Source organism: Arvicola amphibius, chromosome 2 (genome assembly GCF_903992535.2).
Source record: "Arvicola amphibius chromosome 2, mArvAmp1.2, whole genome shotgun sequence".
Classification (NCBI taxonomy): domain Eukaryota; kingdom Metazoa; phylum Chordata; class Mammalia; order Rodentia; family Cricetidae; genus Arvicola; species Arvicola amphibius.
Window position 1 is genome coordinate 142,510,018 of NC_052048.2, and position 20,517 is coordinate 142,530,534.

Below are 20,517 nucleotides of genomic sequence, written 5' to 3' on the forward strand. Positions count from 1 at the left end.
CTCAACAACACATATTTATTAGGTGCCTATCACAGACCAAATAGAATCCTGGGTGATGATAAAATAGCAGGAAATAAAACAAGCACCAAGTGTCAGGAATTGTGTTTAAAGGGGAGTAGGGAGCAGGTAAATACACAATGTGAGACACTGGCTCATTCTGGGTAAAGCAGGGGGACATGCAAGGGTGGGGAGTGCTCTAGAGCCACATGGTAAGACTTCACCAATATGCTGGTGGGGGAGTGGAGTGCAGGCAGGGAGATGCTTCCAGGAAGAGCATCTGGAGCACGGGGACCGGCAAGTGCAAAGGCCCCGAGCTGAGCCTGTTTAGGAAATGACAGTGGTATCAGCTGGGTCACAGAACAGAAGGGTGGGAGAGAGAACGTACAGACCAATGTGAGGATTTGGGCTTTTACTTATGTATATATTCAACTAATCACGTGAACACACATTTGTTTCTGTTGGCAGAAAAGGTGCACTTTTCAGACCCAGCTTCCACCCCACATCATTAACAACTGAAGATTGATTTGGATCAGAGAGGCTACGCTATTTACTTCTAAGTGACTGTTTTCAGTAGTCGGTGGCCACTATTGCTTTACCTGTTCCCATGTGGGGTGACCTCACCAACTTGATACAGTCTACAGTTGAAAAGGACATCTCAGCTGAGTAATTGTCTTCATCAGATTATGTCTGTGGTCATGTCTGTGGGGACTGTCCTGACTGTTTGTTTTGATTTTGTTTTGTTTTTTTGAGACAGGGTTTCTCTGTGTAACAGTCCTAGCTGTCCTGGAACTAGCCCTTGTAGACCAGGCTGACCTTGATTTCACAGAGATCTACCTGCCTCTGCCTCCCGAGTGCTGTGATTAAAGGCAGGTACCACCACTGTCCGCCCGACTGTCTTGATTGTTAATTGACATACGAAGACCCAGCCTACTGTGAGTGGTACCATTCTCTGAGCAGGTGGAGCAGAGCTGTATAAGAAATGTGGATACACATGAGCCTAGACCTGAGTCAGTGCACACTATTCTTCTATGGTTCCGATTCAAGTTCTGCTTTCCCTCAATGATTGTATTGATCTGAGTGTAAGCCAAATGAACCCTTTCCTCTCATAAGCTGCTTTTGGCTAAAGTATCCTATCACAGCAACAGGACATGGGGTCATCATGGGACACTTATTCCTAGCAACTTGATAGATTATTTTCTACTGTTATGGCCATGCCTCAGCTTGTCCAAAGCCCTAGGTAGGCCACAGTGGAGTACTAAGCTAGGGCCAAAGGATTACAGATCATTTTCTCAGCCACTGTTAGTAGCTTTACTTTAAACACATTCTCAGCCTTGATGGTAAAGAATGATACCATGTTGGAGGACTGAGTTTAGAGTGCCAACCTGCCATAGCAATACAGGATGCTAGTCATCCCCCTACCCAACACAAGTCCTAGTTCCTGTCATAAGCTCACAGATCTAGCCAGTGGAGTCAGGTCACGTATCTCTGAGCAAATCAATTCTCTGCATTCAGCTCTGAGGTCCAATGTATCTTAAGATGCATTCAGCTCTTGATACAGGAGAGATGGCTGGGAAACTCTCAGGCGCATCTCCCCAGGTGTCTCAGGCTTATTTCTTTGATGTGAGGGAAGTTGATTGGCCAAAGGAATCTGGGTGGTTTGTTCTGAGTTACCATCTCAGCACTCCATTCATGAATGGCACTCAGAAAACATTTGCGGAATGAAATCTGATATGTTTAAAATGACCCAATCAATCTTTCATTTGTTTTGAAGGGTTTTCAAATGGGCTACCGGGGAGGAGATGATTTTCCTGCTCTCCTTCAAGCAGCTGGTGTTTGTGCACTGGCCAGCGCTTGCTAGTGTTCTCACACTTTGTTTAGATACGTTCCCCTGCATCCTGTGTTCTTGCATCCCTGTTAGCTGGCTAAGAGAGTGGCTCAGGGGCCTGGAAGGAGAGCAAAGAGACTGAGGGTGGTGGTAACATGTTTGTTTCTCGTGGGGGCAGAGCTGTAATGATACAGAGTGGAGAAAGGAGGCCCTGTGGGGTTATGAAGCTGCTTCCCCAAAGTGGCTCCTTCTAAAAACCCCAACCCCAAAAGACAGCAACGCTAACACAATGTACAAGAGTCCTGGCAACACCATCACCTGGCCAGGGCTTGGTTGTGTGGTTTCGCATCTGGAGTTTGGTGAGCTGGGGAGTTGCCTCAGCTACTCTCTTGATTTACTGTGGCCTCCAGAGACTCCAGGCAAACCTGCCTCGCAGAATTGAAAACAGGGCTGGCCACACGAGAGAAAGCCTCCGTTTTCATAGCCCTCTTGGGGTCATCATCATTTCTTCGGAGAGCCCTGGAAACCTGGATTTATCTGCTGTGTGATTTTCCCTTTAATCTGTCCCCTGGTGCTCCATTAATTAGCAAGCCTCTTATTTAAACACGAATGGCTCTTCATCCTCCTGCCGCTGATCACTGTGAAGTCCTAATGCTGAATTAGGTGCTCCTCATTATTTCCATGGCAACCCACAATAATCACCCATTGAAAGTTTGTGCCTTCACTCTAGCCTCCTGGGAGAGAGAGAGAGCTGTGAGAGGGAAGCTCTTATTCAGATACAAATGCCCCTAACAATAGCACCATAAATTACTCGGTGAAGTAAATTGATTTGACACATGGTCCTCTCCTCCTTTCTGTCCCAGCTCACATGGTCATAAACGTTTAAAGGAATATTTTCTATTTACCTCTTTATAGTAACACTTCTTTCAGATGTCTGCTTCAGATAATGCATCAAAAATTACAATACGTTAATATTTAGATGTCGGCTTCCGATAAACACACTGGAAATATGATACGTTAATATTCTTGACAGTCTACTTCATTTAAATAGAGTGTCTTTCTCTACTTTTCCCTGTCTTTACACTGCAAGCCCTCCGAGTAAAACACAGGTATCAAATGTGCTTGTGAATACACGCACACACACACGAGCACACATGTGAGCACATACATAAGCAAGCACGTCACAGAATAGTCTAGAAACACTTCAGAGCAATTCTTGCTGCATTCTTTGATTTCATCAGTTATTTGGTCCTTGGATGGTGATCAAGCCCATCCAACTACAGCACAGATTACGTGTTTGAGTGCAAAGCCTAGTCTAATTTCCTAGGTTAGGCTGGACACAGAATGCCTGTTATCCCAAGTCTAGTCTAATATCCTAAATTAGGCTGGACACAGAATTCCTGTTATTCTGATGAGTGCCAGAACATTTCCTTTTGCTCTTTTCTAAAATGTTACTGATGCAGCCATGACCCGGGAAACCTTGCAGCAGAGGTGAGTGACTGCGCGCTTTCCACGCTGTCTGGTCGCCTCCTTCTCAGCAGTGGAGTTCCACTCATGCCGGTTGACGGAGAGCCTTCTGGGAAGTGGCCACCTGCTAAGGAGCACGAGTCTGCCTGCTCACCCTGCTGTCAGATGCAGAGTGAGGGTCTCCTAGCTGAGTCATGGCATGAGAAGGCAGGTGTCTGAGTTGCTTAGGGTATTCTTCCAGGATACAATTTCTCAGCCCTTTGCTCCATTGGCTGGAAGGCCTGAAGGCCTGGTTCCCAGGTGCCAGGGCTCCCCACTCTCTCTGCCTCAGAGGCCATCATCACCTTTCTTCACCACACTCCCTTCTTTCTATGCTACTGATGTTTGCCCATGAACGACAAGAAAGCAGTATTAGGGTTAGGCTCATTACCACATGACCTCCCCACCCCAGGTCGATGATCCAATTTTAATGACCAAGATGCGGAATCAGTGCTTCCCAGTGTGACATGATGCACTGCCAGTGTGTAATGTCCATAGCTGACAGCCTTTGGATGCAATGCTCACAGTGCACGGGCCCCACAGAAATCACTTACAAAATATCATCTAGGGTGGATTCCAATCCTCTTTAAACCAATGTAATCCTAAAATATCATTCTAAGCAATTTGTGTGTTTGTGTGTGTGTGTGTGTGTGTGTGTGTGTGTGTGTGTGGTTTGCTGAAGGTCTTCTACAGATCTCTATTCCTACATCCTTGACCTTGGCCAAGTAACTCTCCTCTGAATTCTTTCCGAAAATTTAAGAGTTGTCCCTTGCTTCTTGAGACACTCAGGAAACGAAGCTGGACATTTCTCATTATGAAACGGTTCATGTTCCCAGCTCCCTGGAAGGGCTTGAAGGGTGCTTTTGAGAGCTGAAAGCTGGCTATTTTAGTTGAGAACATTAATCATGCTGGTTCTGCTGTCGGCTGAGGTTATAGCATCTGATCTCCCATTTCCCCTGTCATAATCATTTATGCTTTGCCCCTTGACATGACACATAAGTCCTTTTTATTATATTACATATTAAATATACCAGAACACACTAAAATCTCTTTGTTATCCAGAAAAGTATAATATACCTCAAGTCCATCTTGATCTGCTCTTCAAGAGGTCAATATGCCTAATGCCCCATCTGAGGGACTGCTACCCATGGGGTCATGAAGATGCTCAACCTCTACAAAGGCTGAAATAAGGCTATATGAATTTAAAAGAGTTCCTTTGCTTTGTTTTTGTTTTTGTTTTGCTTTGTAGGGGAAAGTTTCTAGGAGACTAGAGCTATCCAATATATGAGAAAGCAAGTCAGTTTTCATTTCTGGGTTCTGGGTGTGCCAGGTGTGGCTTGTCATCACTGGGTCCCATAATCTGCCTGTTACGGTCTTCAGTTAGGTAACTGACTTGTCCTATGTAGCATAACTACCATACATTCAGGATTTTGATCTAGATTTGCTTTCTTAAAACACCATGGTGCTTTTCATTCCTCTCCAAAGAAACACCAAGGTCCTGTAGGCACCATCACTATCTCTACAGCCTCGTCTTCTGCTATGCCCCACCACAAGAGCGCAGTTTCAGCTCTTTTGCTTTCTTGATAATTCTTGACCTTGCCAGGCATCTTGCCTCCTCAACGCCGGAGGATGTGCTTACTTCTTTCCCACAGCAACTCACCTCCTTGATACCCATGTGGCCGTCTTCACTAATTTTGTCCTTGCCCAAAGTTTCCCTATGAGATTTGTGACTCTCCTAACACTGGCCTCCATCTATCCTCTCCTAACCCCCTTGTGACTCTCCATAGAACTCCTTACCCTATGACTTGGTAAGCATGATACTTACTTTTCTTGTCTCTATAGCAAAATACCTGACAAAACCAACCTAAAGAGGAACTGTAACATGAGGGCCTCTTGGTCGGGGTTTCTGTCCTGCCTGGTTCCCACAGTCATTAGGTCCCAAAGAAAATCACACAGAGATCTCCATAAGTTACAAACTGATTGGCCCATTAGCTCAGGCTTCTTATTAGCTCTTATATCTTATATTAACCCATTATTCTTATCTATGTTAGCCACATGGCTCGGTACCTTTATCAGCAGGGTAGGTCACATCTTGCTTCTTCAGTGATCTGGGCAGGACTAGGGAGGAATGGGCTTTCTCCTTCCCAGCATTCTCCTGTTCTCATTGTCTCTCCTTTACTTCCTGTCTAGTTGTCCCACATATACTTCCTGCCTGGCCAATTAGCATTTGTTTAAAACACGATTGACAGAATACAGACAATTCTCCCGCACCAAGGAACCATGATGAGAAATGGCCAACTTAATGTCTTGAGTGTCTCAGCAAGTTCCATAGCTCCCAGGGATCCATCTGTGGTTGCTTAGCCTCCTGTGCTTGGACAAGAGCATCAGCGTGGCAGGAGCATGTGGAGGAGGAGGCGGCTGCTCACACCATGGTAGACAGAAGTAGAAGGAAAGGAAGAGAGAGATGTAGTTGAATCTTTGAAGACACAGCCTGAGAACCACTTCCTCCTAAAGGGCACCATCAGCTGGGGACCAAGCATTCAAGACACAAACCCGTGGGAAGAGTTTCATGTTTAAATATAACAGTGTATAATTTGTTTTGCATATGACTAACTCCTCTAAATTCCATGAAGACAGGACCCTTGCCTGTTTGTTTAATGTCTAACACATAGGAAAGACTGTAGTAAGAGCCCACTTGTTTGTTCCCGGCTGCCCGTACCGCAAAATAATCACTCAGAAACTATATTACTTAAATCACTGCTTGGCCAATCACTTGAGCATATTACTAGCTAGCTCTTATATCTTTGGTTAACCCATTTCTATTATATTTTAACATGAGGCTCGTGGCCTACCCGCAAGGTTTCATCTAGCCGCTCACATCTTTCCCCTCTAGCGACTCCATAGTGTTTCTCTGACTCTACCTACTCTCTCTCTATATCTCTTTCAGCCTGGCTTTACTCTGTTAAGCAATTGGCTGAAAGCAGCTTCTTTGTTAACCAATAAAAGCAACACATAGACAGACGGCCTTCCCACACCAAAAGACCATTTGTCATTAAATCAAAAACAGGCTGTCAGGCTCACGGACAGTTTCTTAGATGTCACATCTGTAGTTGTAGCCCATCAGGAAACCATTCCCCTCTGTAATGGCCATAGGATCCTCTGTTCTATGAGAGGTAATGCTGTTTGAGCTGGGCCACTTCTAGCCTCCCCCAAGTACAAGGGCAGGCACAGGGGCTACATCTTCTTGGCAAAGCTACTGGAGTTACTGACCTAGAACTGAGTGTGCACAACCCACTCCAATCCACACAGTACTGTGAGCTCTCTGATGGAGAGCAGCAGAGGTTATTTCCCCACTGGTGTTGCTTAATTTGCAGGATAAGGGTCTGGGGCTATTTTTCACCATGTGGCAAGGGCCAATTCAACTGGCAGAGGGAGAAATGGAACTTGGATGCTTTTATTCAATCTCTGGACTCACAAGCTGCTAAGACAACCTCTGGATATGTCATCTGTTATAGCTAAATGCACTTGTGTTATCATTTAAGATAGGGCTTCACTTCAGATTGAAACCTAAAGAATCCTGAAATCTAAAAGGCCTAAAGAATCCCAAGTTTCTGGTACAAACAAACAAACAAACAAACAAAAAACCCAACAACAACAAAAAGCTCAATTCTGCTGCTAAGCTCTCAATTTTTCCTTCAAAGAACGATTTCCATGAAAAAAACAGAGACAGTGCCATAAAGATTGAATTTGAGTGTAATTTATGAAAAGATGTTTCAGAAGCATTGTCTTTTGTTTGATAGGGAATGGTGTCTTTATTTTTTTTTTGTACTTAATTCAGACAACATACTTAGCACTACTATTTTTAGTGAGCTCTAAAATAGTAAATGAATGTGTGGTCCAGATTCTGCAGCTCTGAATAAGGGAAGACAGGGAGGACCCTGTGATGCTCAGACACTGGCAGAAAGGGCTTTCACTGTGACACAGCCCTTGTCTATCAGCTCCTTGCGCAGAACCTGCTACATTGCTGAAAGCACATTCTCACTGAAAAATTAAGAAAATAAATGATTCTTATCACTTTATTTAGTAATAGAAATCAATGCTCAAATATCAAGCTTTTACTAGGAAAACTGTACCTCATGAGCATGTGCATGTGGCATGTACGCATGCATACCTTTGCATGAATTTGGTGTGAAGCTTCCTTGAGTTATTCATGCAGTGTTTCTGGGTCCTAGGTAAGAACTGCTTTGGGTAGGGTTGGAAAGATGGCTCAGGGTTAAGAACACTTGGTGCCTTTTCAGAGAATCTGTGTTCAGTAGCCAGGACCCACACAGTTCCACATGGATCCACACATGGATCACAACTGTCTATAGTTCACAGTTCCAGATTAACCAATGCCTTCTTATGGGCATGCATGTAGTGCACATACATACATGCAGGCAAATACTCATACACTAAACTAAAATATTTTAGTACCTTAGAATAAAATAAAATAAAACAATCAGAATAATCTCGTTATGACATATAGCCTATGATGGTTTAAATAAGAATTCCCCCCATAGGCTCATATATTTGGATGCTTAGTCACCAGGGATTGGAACTGTTTGAAAGTATTACAAGGATTAAGAGGTGTGGCCCTTTTGGAGTAGGTGTGGCCTTTTTGGAGGGAGTGTGTCATTGGCTGGCCAAGCCAGTCCATCCAGTCCAGTTTCTCTCTCTCTCTCTCTCTTTCTCTCTCTCTCTCTCTCTCTCTCTCTCTCTCTCTCTCTCTCTCTCTCTCTCTCTCTCTCTCTCTCTCTCTCTGCCTCAGATCAGGATATAGCTCCCAGCTACTGCTCCAGCATCTGTGTGTCATCATGCTCTTCCCCGTGATAAAATGCACTAACCGTCTGAAGCGGTAAATAAGATGTGATTCAATGCCTTCTTTTTATAAGAGTCGTCTTGGTTGTGGGATCTCTTCACAGCACTAGAACAGTGACGGAGGCATAGTCAAAGGAGGATTACTATCCGAAATGTGATACTGAGAGGTGATAAAGCCCTTAAGTCTAGACTGTTGAGGCAAGTTATTGTGTTGGCAGCTGGGTGGCTAAATGGCTTGGGAGATAAAAGTAAATTGTCATGACTGAGCTACACATGCATGTGTGCACATGTGTAAGCATGTGTGCACACACATGTAACTTAGTTAAACCCATTGATCCTGTCTCAAATATGAAAAACAACATGCTCGGCCATCCTCCTTGTGTGATGATCCTCCTTATGGTGATGATAATTCAGAAGAGCCTGCACAGAGCATGCTCTACGGTAGGCAGCCATTCAATGCTTGCTGCGAATGGTGTCAAATCCATTTACAAAAGGGAATGTTTTAGACAGAATGAGCTCATTTTGTCCACCATAGCATGAGTAGGAATGCTGCCAACCAGCAAAGAAGAACAAAGCGAATGTTTACAGCTTCTTTGAGTTCTGTTATTGATGACATGGGATAAAATGACATTCCTTTTAGGTAGTCACCAATACAATATATAATCAGGAGATGGCATAAAATTTGTTTTAAAATTAAAAGCCAAATAAGTTAAGAAGTGATCAAGTAGCCTGATGGAAGACCCAGCCAGAGTTAACTACTTTCTGTTTAGAGATTATCATAAGTCATCTGTTAGTAAAGGCGGTTAGATTAATTGTTCAGACCACGAGGATTTCTGCTTTCCTGGGGGAATTCCTAATTTAGATAGGGGGCTTTGGATGGATACTGTGACAGAGATCCACAACTACTCAAAATGCAGAGAGCAGGCAACTGGGGGGGGGGGGGACCAACCTCAGCCCCTATACCTAAGGCTCAGGGAGAGTCACAAATGAGGGGACAGAAAGAGAGGACCCAAGTACCTTTTACAAGACAGCATCTTCTAAACACGCAGGGAACTGCATCTATGAAATCTCAATATAGTTGCCTAAAGAAGACCTGCATAAGGACAGCACTCATTGACATGCTGACACGAACAGAGGAACCCTCACAAAGCCCATCCCTAGATGAAGAGCTATTAGCTATCACTGGCTGCGGAGAGAGGGAGAATCAATTTTCTCCAGGCACGAGGCTGCAATAGGTTATCCAATCCCAAGTGGTCAGCCCCACAGCTGTGTGTATGTGAGCAGCATTCAATGGACTTAGTAGGGCATACATAATGCATATTATGGAATAAGTGCAGAGATTCTATCACGTGCTAAATGCTGTCGCAGATTCTGATGACCAATTAATATCTGTACCAGAGGTGCTAACGGTACTCACCAGCTCACTTCCATACCTTCCACAATACCGTAAGAGTTCCCACAATACCTAGATATTTCCCACAATGCCTGAAGATTTTGTAATGAGGGTATCACTGATGGTGAGATAAAGGAATGGTCCAGGCTAAGACTTAGCATGGAAGCTGAGTGGGACCGAGCCATATATCATTCTTCCTGTCTTAAGTGACCTTTCTCTAGATGAGGGCTTCATCCTCAACCTTCGCAAGACATCCAGCATCCTAACTGTACAGTGATAGCCTGTTACATTTGGAAGGCTACCGGCCTCATCTGGTGACTTTGATTTGTGACTGGAAAGTGCGGTCCTTGCCGGGGCTGCTTCCTCTGCCAGCCAGTCAGTTCTAACATCATTAGAAATGAATACCCACGGGGAAGGGAACTGAATCAGGTATTAGCAGTATTTGTCCTTGAAGGGCCAAATTGCAAGTATTTTTTAACTCTTCGAGTCATACAGTCTTTGTGATAACATCTCAGCGCTACCATCACAAGCCAGGACAGCCATAAACACACGAACTAACAAACAGACTGTGTGTCTGTGAGACTTGACTTACTGGTTGAAGTTTGTCCACTTTGGGCACCCGATTACCTCCTTCCTTGTAAAAAGAAAGCCTGCCATGCTCATCTTAGCATTGCAGGTGCTAAACAGTAGGACATCATGATACCCGAGAGATGGTGGTGGACTCAATGCATTCAGCAGAGGAGTGTTCCTAATGATCAAGCTAGACTTACTACTCCCATCCCGGAACAGAACTGAAGAAAGAAGTCTCCGACTTTCTCTACAAAGGAAAGTTTGGGGTTGGACGAAACAAACCTTCAAGTCTCATTCAAGTTAGAAGATCTTGAAGAAAAGGCAGAAGGCAGAGCATCAAATCTATTGTGCATATCCCCTGTTGTAGTTTCCAACTGCACGTTTGACACATTGGGAGACTCTGGGTACCACCTATGTTCTGCACAGCATAGAAGACAGTGGTTTTTTTTTTCTGACTTGGAGCCCAGAGGATGGTTTTGCATGCCCCTAATCTCAAAGTCATCCTCAGGCCAAGCTAGCTAGAATGCTTTTCACTGTGCCCACTGCAAGCATGCATCTTTCAGCCGCTCTCCACGTGGGCTGTCCTCAGCAAACCACCCAACACCTGCTTCAGACCTACAAAACAGAGAGCAAGCAGCGGTCACACGGAGCAGGTGAGTTCCTATTGTCCAATCTCAATAGCACGGGCTGAGCGTGGCTTCTTCTAAGAGCTTAGATTTTTACAGAATAGAGAGAAAATGCCTCATCATGTCCTTTTAGGTAGAACAAGAGGAGAGAGAAAAGGCAATTGAAAAGACCACACCATCCTCTGCTTACTGAAGCCAAAATAACCAAAAGGTGATGTATGACTGCTGTAATCACAAATGAAAAAACTCGGGGCCTGTTTCAGAGCGATGTTCAAAGTGGAGAAGGTGAACTAAATGCTTTTCTACATTTTAGGCTCCCTTTTTGTTTTCCTGCATGTAATGCTCATGGGAAAAATGTCTCCTCTAGATTAACCCCCCCCCCCCCCCCCCGCCGCCACACACACACTGCTTGTGAGGACAATGTCACAGCAAAACCTGGAGAGGATCAGGAAGAGACCTTGAAAGAACAGGGGGATCAGGACTTGAAAATACATGGTTTTCACTCACTCACTGTCTGGGATTTATAGTCTTCGGTCAAAGGTTCTTTTTGCTGTGGAAGAGGACTGAGGGAGTGTAGTGGGGCACAGAGGACTGTGGGATTGTACTGGGGCACAGAGGACTGAGGGAGTGTAGTGGGGCACAGAGGACTGTGGGATTGTACTGGGGCACAGAGGACTGAGGGAGTGTAGTGGGGCACAGAGGACTGAGGGAGTGTAGTGGGGCACAGAGGACTGTGGGACACAGAGGACTGAGGGAGTGTAGTGGGGCACAGAGGACTGAGGGATTGTAGTGGGGCACAGAGGCTGCCGTGATGGTGCCTGGTTCAAAGCCAGCTTTGCATCATATCCTCAGGCCAGTTGCCATGGCAGTCTGTGCCTCAGTTTTCCCATTTGTCTGGGAAATTAGTGGCAATACCCAGTATCATGTAAAATTCGAAGCATAGCACCCAGTAATCATGTGAGCTCAGTGATAACCCAGCCCACTAAGCAGGAAGCCTGAAATACGTGGTTCAGGCTCTGTCTTGTTGGCCATAGCCCTTTGACTGAATGATGTAAACAATGTAGGATAGTCTCAAGAGATTTTTTTAAAATTAATTTACATTGTTCATTCCTATATCTGGAGGCAGAGATCCTTTAAATTTTTAATATTTTAATCTGTGGGCGTATGTAAAGTTAATTTTTCTTTGTGGTCAACCAATAAGAAAGCCTAATGAAACAAATTTATATTCTCATTCAAATTCCCAGGATGCTCCCAGGGTTTGGGGACGTCATGTTTCAACAAGATGGCTTAGACGGGAGCTGGCAGTTTGATTAAAAACTTCCATAAGAAAAATTGCCCTCTAACTCTGGGTCCCTAAAGCACAAGCGGAATAAGCCAGGTGGTAACCACCCTCTAACACATACAAATGGCACAACTGTTTGTGGAACACAATTTTAATTCGGCCTTAAAGCCCCGACAGTCGATTTTAGTAACCGATCCCCTCTAATGCTAGAATAAGTACCTTGAGGCAAAAAAGAAGGTATTCATTCTGGCTTTATAAGATCAATAAGTCCTGGAAGCCACTGAAATGCAGGGCCCCAAGTATGGCTATATGAAAATGTAGAATTCTACATTAATACAATGCCTACCAATATGGTTTAAGATAAATGGAAGAGGTTAATATTAGCAAATGAGAAATTGTAAGTGTGGTTTCACCTCATTCTTTTCTATGATCTTAGGACAAATTTATCTGCTAAATAATTTTTCTTAAAAGGTCAAATCAAATTAAGACCGAGGTTCGGAAAAGTGCTGCAGAAACATCGGCCGTTTAATTGTATCTTTCCTACTAAAAGCTCTTGAATGTTAGCACACATTTAATTCTGTCAATCACTGAACATAGGAGCTTTCCTCCTTGTTAAAGGCTGTGCGATGTAAGACATGTCATCAGAGACAGACATTGCTCTTCTGAATTCTGTGCATCTCTCTGCAGGTCCCTCCCCTGCACAGGGATCTGAGTCTGGGCTACTATTTCATCTACATTTGAGTTCGGCCCTGGCCTCAGTGATGGCTAGGCTGAAAACGCTATTTTTTCTTTGTAGTGATGACCAGATCAAGAGGCTAGTCATCTTATCTCCCTTGAGATCAAAGATAATGGAACCCCTTCTCCCCCAAGCAATGAGGTAGCAAGGTTTTCAGTCTTGCTCCCTCAGGAGTGGTAGTTTCCACATATTTTTCAAAGATGTTTCACTGAGTGTGTTAGGCAAGCACACCTGTATGGCACTGGCTGTCCATTTATTCAGACACCTGCTTTCCCGTTTCGCAGTCCCTGCTTTGGAGGCCAAGCCTTACTGAAGTTTGATGAAGTGCCGTTAACATAAGCAGGGAAGCCACACCCTTTCCTCCTTGGCACCAGTTCTATAGTCAGGGTTTCTAAACTCCCAGCTTCCTGTTGACAGGTGCTTTTCTGAATCTCTCAATGCACAGGGGCAAAGATTCATACAACTACAAAGATTAGATCCAGGAACCCAATAATTCTCCAAGTTTTATAGCTGCCCTGGATGGTAATGAAACTTACGCTGATGCTGAAATGGGAAGCTAGGAGCTCCCCACCCCCATAAGAAATATTATTACCAAACGGCAACCGCGGCAGTGTTTAAACCTGGGATGCTCTGCTCCAGGGAATGGGACAGTAAGGGGAGGGAGGGAGTGGGGAGGAAGATAAGACAATCATGAGGACAACAGTAGTGGCAGTCGCTGTGGATGGCTCGGCACCCCGGAATCCGCCTTCTTCCCTGTCAGCAGGACCATCTCCCAATATCCCCTGATTCTGACCTGTATTCATGCACTGTGTTCTTTTCACCTGACCACTAGCAGTAATCCAACCACTTCATGCTACTCAACAAAAGAGGCTCGTCTGTCCCAAGGGAGGACAAAATGCTAGTTGGTGACTTTATGGACAGATTAAGGTCCTAAAGGAGTTTTAAAAGATAATAATGACGACAGACCATGTTTTCTTTATGTTCTCCTTAGAGCAGATGTCTTGTGAGATGTCTCTCCCGTTTTTCTCCGTATACAGCTTTCATGAATGAAGTCTGGAGAAGGTATCCACTGCTCAGTTTATTTAAAGCACCCTTTTCTTTAATTTTTATACTTAAAACTGAAGTGTGTTGGGGTTAGAGAAACCAAATACCACATATTAATATCATTTTTGTTCACAGATCTAATTTCATCTTCTGAACATATCCTATGAGAATTGGGGCGATTCAGAACTATAAAATAGCTGTTGGCATTGATTGATGAACTCCTGGGTGGATGCAGCCCTGGCTAGCTTGTCATTTACATCCGTGCCTTTGAATGAAAGTTTAGAGGGCACATTGATTTAATTTGTAGATGACAGGAGTCTGGAAAGGATAGAAAAGGTATTGACTGATAGAATTAGGTCCTGAGAAGATTTTGACAGGCTCTAGCTATGAGACAGTCTAACACGATGGAATTTAACAGCAGTGAATAGAAGACCATGCGCCTATCCCACTACTGGGTGTCCACCCAAAGGGAAAGAAATCAGCATAACGAAGAGACACCTGCTGTGCTATATGTAATATTACTCTGTTCACAGTAGCCAAGATACACAAACAACCAAAGTGTCCATGGACAGATGAATGCATAAAGAAAAGTGTAAGAACGGACACAATTACACACACACAACACACACACACACACACAACACACACACACACACACAACGCACACACATATTGAATATTATTCCATTACAAAGAACATGAAATTCTGCAATCTGCCATAATATGGATAAATTAAAGGATACTGTGTTAAGCAAAATCTATGTATGGAAAGATGGAAAGACAACATACACTTTTATTCTGGAAAGTGGACTTCAGAGAAATAGAACATAAAATAATGGCCAACAGAGGCAGGGTCAGATGGGTTGAGAGAGAGAGAGTAGAAAGAGAACTCAGTTCACGGTAGGATATTATATATATGCTATAAAGAACTAGAAGAAGAATTAAAATTTCCCAATACAGTCAGGCAGTGGTGGCACATGCCATTAATCCTAGCACTCAGGAGGCAGAGACAGGCAGATCTCTGTGAGTTCCAGGCCAGCCTGGACAATAAAGCAAGTTCCAGGATAGGTTCCAAAGCTACAGAGAAACCCTGTCTCAAAAAACAAACAAGCAAAAATCCAAATACAAAGAATTCATAAATGTTTAAAGGGATGGAAATGTGAATTTCCATGGTTTGATCATATGTATCCTGTATGTATGTATCCATAGATGTGTACAATTATTGTGCATCGATTTATACAAAGCAGAGACTCCTAGTATATCCATGCAAGTATGCAAGTACTTGGGTGCCTCTAGGGGTGATCTGCTATGGTTGAGCAGCAACAGATCTGTAGAAGATTCTAGGAGTTGAGTGAAAGCTGATTTAGTGAGTCTGAGGAGGACACGAAACCCCGTGGGATTAACTTAGTTTAACCCTAACCCTAGCTCTTACTGTGATAAAATGCTCCGACAGAAAGCAACCTGGGGACAAAAGGGCGTATTTGGCCTTCGCATCCACGATGCAGTCCATCTTTGAAGGAAGCCAGGGCAGGGATTCAAGGCAGGAACCTGGAGGATAATGAAGCATGAGCAGGGGCCAGAGTCACAGGGAAGTGCTGCTTACCCGCTTACTCTGCATGGCTTGCCCTCCTTGCTCTCTTCTATACCACCTAGGACTATCTGCCCTCCAGAGTGCTAGGCCCTCCCACATCAATCATTAATCAAGAAAACGCCCCCACAGACTCCTTTATAGGCCGAACTGATGGAGGCACTTTCTCAAATGAGGGGTTCCCCGTCCCAAGATGACCTTAGCTTTTGTCAAGTTGACAGAAACTAATTGGCACAAGGGCTCTGGGTTACAGAAATAGAGTAAAAACAGCACTCAGTTACCTTGGTGATGGTTAGGGTGGGAGGAGTCAGGTAGGAAGAGGTCAAAACTGAAGTCCATCCTAGGGAGTTTCTCCCTCATTTAACTCAGCATGGCCTCCAGCACTTTCCTGAGTTGCAAGAAAACTCTGAGACATCTGCTGTCTGGCAACACTTTTAAAAAATATATTCGCATGCATTTGGTAGGCTGAGCAGGAGATTTTAGCATAGGAGCATTGCAATAACATTAAAGGGCCGTTAAGGGAAAACCCCTGTTGTCGTCAAGGGAATAGATTCTCCGGCTTGAGTGGATGTCTACCACTCCTGTTGGATAGAGTCACTGACCTGGTTAAGGGACCACCCACTGGAAAGGCAAGACTACTCTCAGAAATGTGCGTTGATTTTAGCAATACTTAAGTAATAGGCAGAGCTTAATAAAGCACTGGTTCTTTTCAGTCCCGGGATACAGGCTCAACAACCGTGATGTTTCACTGGGTCTCTCTCTCTCTCTCTCTCCCTCTCCCTCTCTCTCTCTCCCTCTCTCTCTCTCCCTCTCCCTCTCTCTCTCTCCCTCTCTCTCTCTCTCCCTCTCCCTCCCTTCCTCCCTCCCTCCCCCCCCCCCTCTCTCTCTGCTGTTGTTTCAGATGCTGGTCCCTGAATTTCCTTACTCTTTCCCTAAGGCCTGTCTTTCCATCACAGGCGGGCCTCGTGTTGGACACCCTAGCAGAGGGTCCTTTCCAGCTCTCCTGCATTCTCCTCCTCCAGGAATCTGCTGAGATTTACAGATTACCTGCCTTGGAGGTTTTCTTTAAAACTCCAATAAAATTTCCCTTTCACTTGAGTTCATTCCTAAATTGTTTTATTAACCAGACTAAGAAATCCAAGTGGAGGCCGTGGCTTCTTCTGCATCAGAAGCATTTTCCTTTAGAGCTGGATGGCTATGTGGTCGTTGTTTCTCTGTGTGCTGTAATTACTGTTGAGAAGTCCAACCACACTCTTTTTCATTTGTTTAATAATTTATTTTAAGAACTACTCACATAAATACTGCATCTCCATCACTCCCGCCCTCCAACCCATCCCATTTGTCTCCTCCCGATTTCATGATTTCCTCTTAATTATTGTTGTTATATCGTATTGTTAATGAACACACACACACACACACACACACACACACACATTCTACTGAGCCCATTTAGCTCGTTCATATGTAGATGTGTCCAAGACTGAACACCTTAAGGTGTCCGTAGAAGTTGGAAGGGCTTGAAGGCAGTCCAAACTGCTGCTTGACTGATAGTCCTTTGTTGAAGACAATTAGGGCACCTGGGAAGGGTCAAATAGTCATCAGCTAGGGAGTCAAGTCACTCTAGCCCTTCTCTTTAAATGGCGTCTTCGTCAGAGGATTCAGCAGTAGTCTTAGTGGCCTTGGTTGCTGTCCAGGTTACACGGCTCTTGGGGGATAAAGCTGAAGGTAAGGAGTGGATCCCTATCACCAAGCTGGGCTGCCTAGTCAAGGTCATGAAGATCTGCCTGTTTCCCATGCTTGTTAAGGAGTCTGAGATTATTGGCTTTTTCCTGTTCGCATCTCTAAAGGATAATGTTCTGAAGATCCTGCCAGTATGGAAGCAGACTCGGGCTGGCCAGGTGAAACACAAAGTGTTTGTCACTATAGGGAACTAAAACGATCTTGGTGGCTTTGTGAAACGCCCCAAGGAGGTAGCCACTGCCATCCATGGGGCTATCATCCTAGCCAAGCTTTCTGTCATCTCTGTGTGGAGAGGCTGGCTACTGGGGAACAAGATTGGCAAGCTCCCATTGTTCATGCAAGGTGACAGGCCACTGTGGCTCTGGGTTGGTGTGTCTTATCCCTGCCCCCAGAGGCACTGGCATTGTCTCTGCTCCTACGCCCAGGAAGTCACTGATAATGACTGGTATTGGTGACTGCTACGCATCAGCCAGGGGTTGTCTTGTCACCCTAGACAACTCTGTCAAGGTCACCTCGGATGCTGCCTTCAAGACCTGCAGCTACCTGATCCTGGGCCTCTGGAAACTGACTGTGTTCACTAAGTCTCAGGAATTCACTGGCCATCTGAGAAAAACCAGAGTCTCTGTTCAGAGGGCCCAGGTTCCACTCCAACTGTGGCCGCCACATAAGAGTGTGTGTGTGTGTATTTTATATAAATATATGTATTAAAGTGAATATAGCCTGTTAAAAAAAGAGAAAAAAGAGTGCTTGCAACAAAAGCTTAACATTAACATTAAAAATGATTTAACAGTATTTAATAATGCTTATTCCTGGAAGTAATTTGAGTAAACACACGATAGGAAAAAGCTTCAAATGAAAACGTCTTTAACAAGTGCAGACCTTGCAGAAAATGCACCACGAATGAACATTTGAGCATTTTCATTTTTTAGGCTCTCTGTCTTTCCTCCAGGAGAAAGCACTTCAGGGAGAGATTGGGTCCTCGGTCTGTCTCAGAGGTACATGAGTCTAAGCGGAGAGACAGGTGATTTGGTGTCGGGAGGGTAGGTAAGAGAAAAATGTCTTTAAATCCTGTTTTTATCTCTAAGGCTTCATCGTTTCCTTGCTTTCATTTTTCAAATCTGGTCACTATTGAAGAGAAAGTTAATTAACAGAATATGCAAATTAAAGAGCAGCTATCATACTAATTAACGTTTTCATATCACCAGCTAGTCCATTTCTGAACACGTGTAAATCAAGACATCAGTGTCTCTGCAGCTGCCGGAATGTCACACTGGAAAATTGATTGTGTTGCTATCAAAACAGAAGAGAGCAGTGGAACGGTGGCCTCTGGAGCCTTCTCAGCTTTCTGCTTGAGGACAGGTCATAGAACAGTGATGGCACGGGCAAGCCTGGAGGAGAGAGCAACGGAGGGACAGGGTGGCGGCATGCACTCCAGCACCAGAAGATGGCTTCTTCCCTTACTTCTGTCCCCTCTAACTTTCCAGGACTCTTTGAGAGTCATGCCACCAGGTTGGATGTTGCAAGACTTTGCTGACAGAGAGTCTTCTAGACTCGTCCAGCAGCATCCCCAGCGGCCACATGATGAGGTGGTTTATAATTTTTAGAGAAGGGGATTTTGTCAGTAAAGGAATTGCTGAGTTACCCACAAGAGTTTCTAGGCATCTCCCAGATAGGCTTTGCACAGCACTAGCCGACATGCACCTGAATTTATGGGGTCAAAATGGCTCTCTGCCCCTTAATTGTGGAAGCAAAGCATCAAGAATTCTGCAGAATCAGAAAAGAAAGCCAGAGACTCCAGAGAAACTCTCCAATGTCCATTTGCGGTACATCTCTGTGTGGTCTGTACTTGTCAAAGGCTTTCCCCTAGAAGTGTTTGTTATCGTACGTTTACTTGAATGGGACAAAATTATCATTTTTAACAATAAAATAAGAAATTAGGTAGATAGGTGGACTTTAATAGAGAGACTAGGGAAGTAGAGAGCCTTTGCTTAGCCTACACGATGCCCCAGGTTTGATCCTCAGTAACACACACACACATACCCATCAACAGTATTACCATATGATTTTGATTATAAGACAATCAGAATTAGCTTCATTAAAAAACAATAATAGATTATTGGCTTAGCCAGATTCTGATCAATTTCCAATTGAATTAGTTCAAGAGACTTGACCTAGGAATTAGTTCTGTAGCTGTGCCTAGGCTAGGCGAACCACCAAGGGAAGCTGTAATACCTGGGTACCTGGAGGTCAGCAGCAGTGGGAAACCTTCTCTCCCTAGGTTTGGAAGGGAAGGCCAAGGCAGCCCAGGGAGGCTGGACCCTGAAGGAGGTTCCCCTAGCATCCTAGAGCTAGTATTAGAAAGACAGGCACGTAGCATCCTTCCTCCCATGACCTGGGTGAGGCATATGAGACAGTCACACTGAAGTCCTGCAGTGCAGGCTCTCATGAAAAAAGGAAGGCCCTCTATTTTCCTGTGAATGAGTTTTTTCTTTCAATCAAATCCCAGCTCTCACCACTGGAGGGTGTCAAGATAGGGCACCAGGCAGGCTGAGCAAGGCGTGCTGGCACTTGACTCCTGAGAGGCACAGAAATGAGCAGTGGCGCTCAGGAGGAAGGGGACTTGTCTCCAGGGCCTGCACGAGTAATAGAGAACAACAGCACTGTTGTCTTGCCGGGTCAGGGCAGCAATTTCTGCCTGAGGGCTCTCACCAGACCCTTTTGTTGGCATTATTATCGAGGACCTATGTTTGATAAAGGAAGAAAACAAGCTGTTAGTGGTTATTCACACACAAAAGCAAGGTTGGTATTTTTCTGACCATCCTCAATTTCATATTTCAGTTAAACAGAGACCATTGGAACTAGTTCTCTGGGAGGGAAGACGGGAGAGGAGGCATCTCCTCCGCTTCTTCCTGAGTCCGTTTGTTCACTGTGGATGCTTGGAATATTGAAGGCCACACTGAGGTTTCGTTCCTCCAGCCAGCAGTGTTCAGTTTTACAGACAGAAAGGGTCAAAGGGGGAAGGAAATCTTAGAAAGGGTCATGCAAGCCTTTTTCTACACTCTTGATATACTTGTTTTTAATAAAACATTTAATTTTGTGAGAGGGACGGGACAACCCAGACAGACTCAGGTAAGTGTTTTCCCATGTCGAACCACGTGACCGCACACCATCCTTCCTGATTGCTGCTGACCCAGAGCCCAAATCTCCAGGGGTGAGTGAGTGCATGAGGAGTCCTAGGAGTCCTGCCAGCCCCCGGAGTGGGCAATGCATTCTGGGATCTGGTTGGTGTGAAGTGAGTCCTCAGAGAATGCCAAAAGCTTTCCTTACATACACACTTAGCTCCCTAGCTC

General features: G+C 44.6%; 1 pseudogene; it reads left to right on the forward strand.

The window, feature by feature from the left end:
- Positions 1–17,064: 17,064 nt before the first annotated feature.
- LOC119807336 lies at positions 17,065–18,771 on the forward strand (annotated as a pseudogene).
- The last annotated feature ends 1,746 nt before the right edge of the window (positions 18,772–20,517 follow it).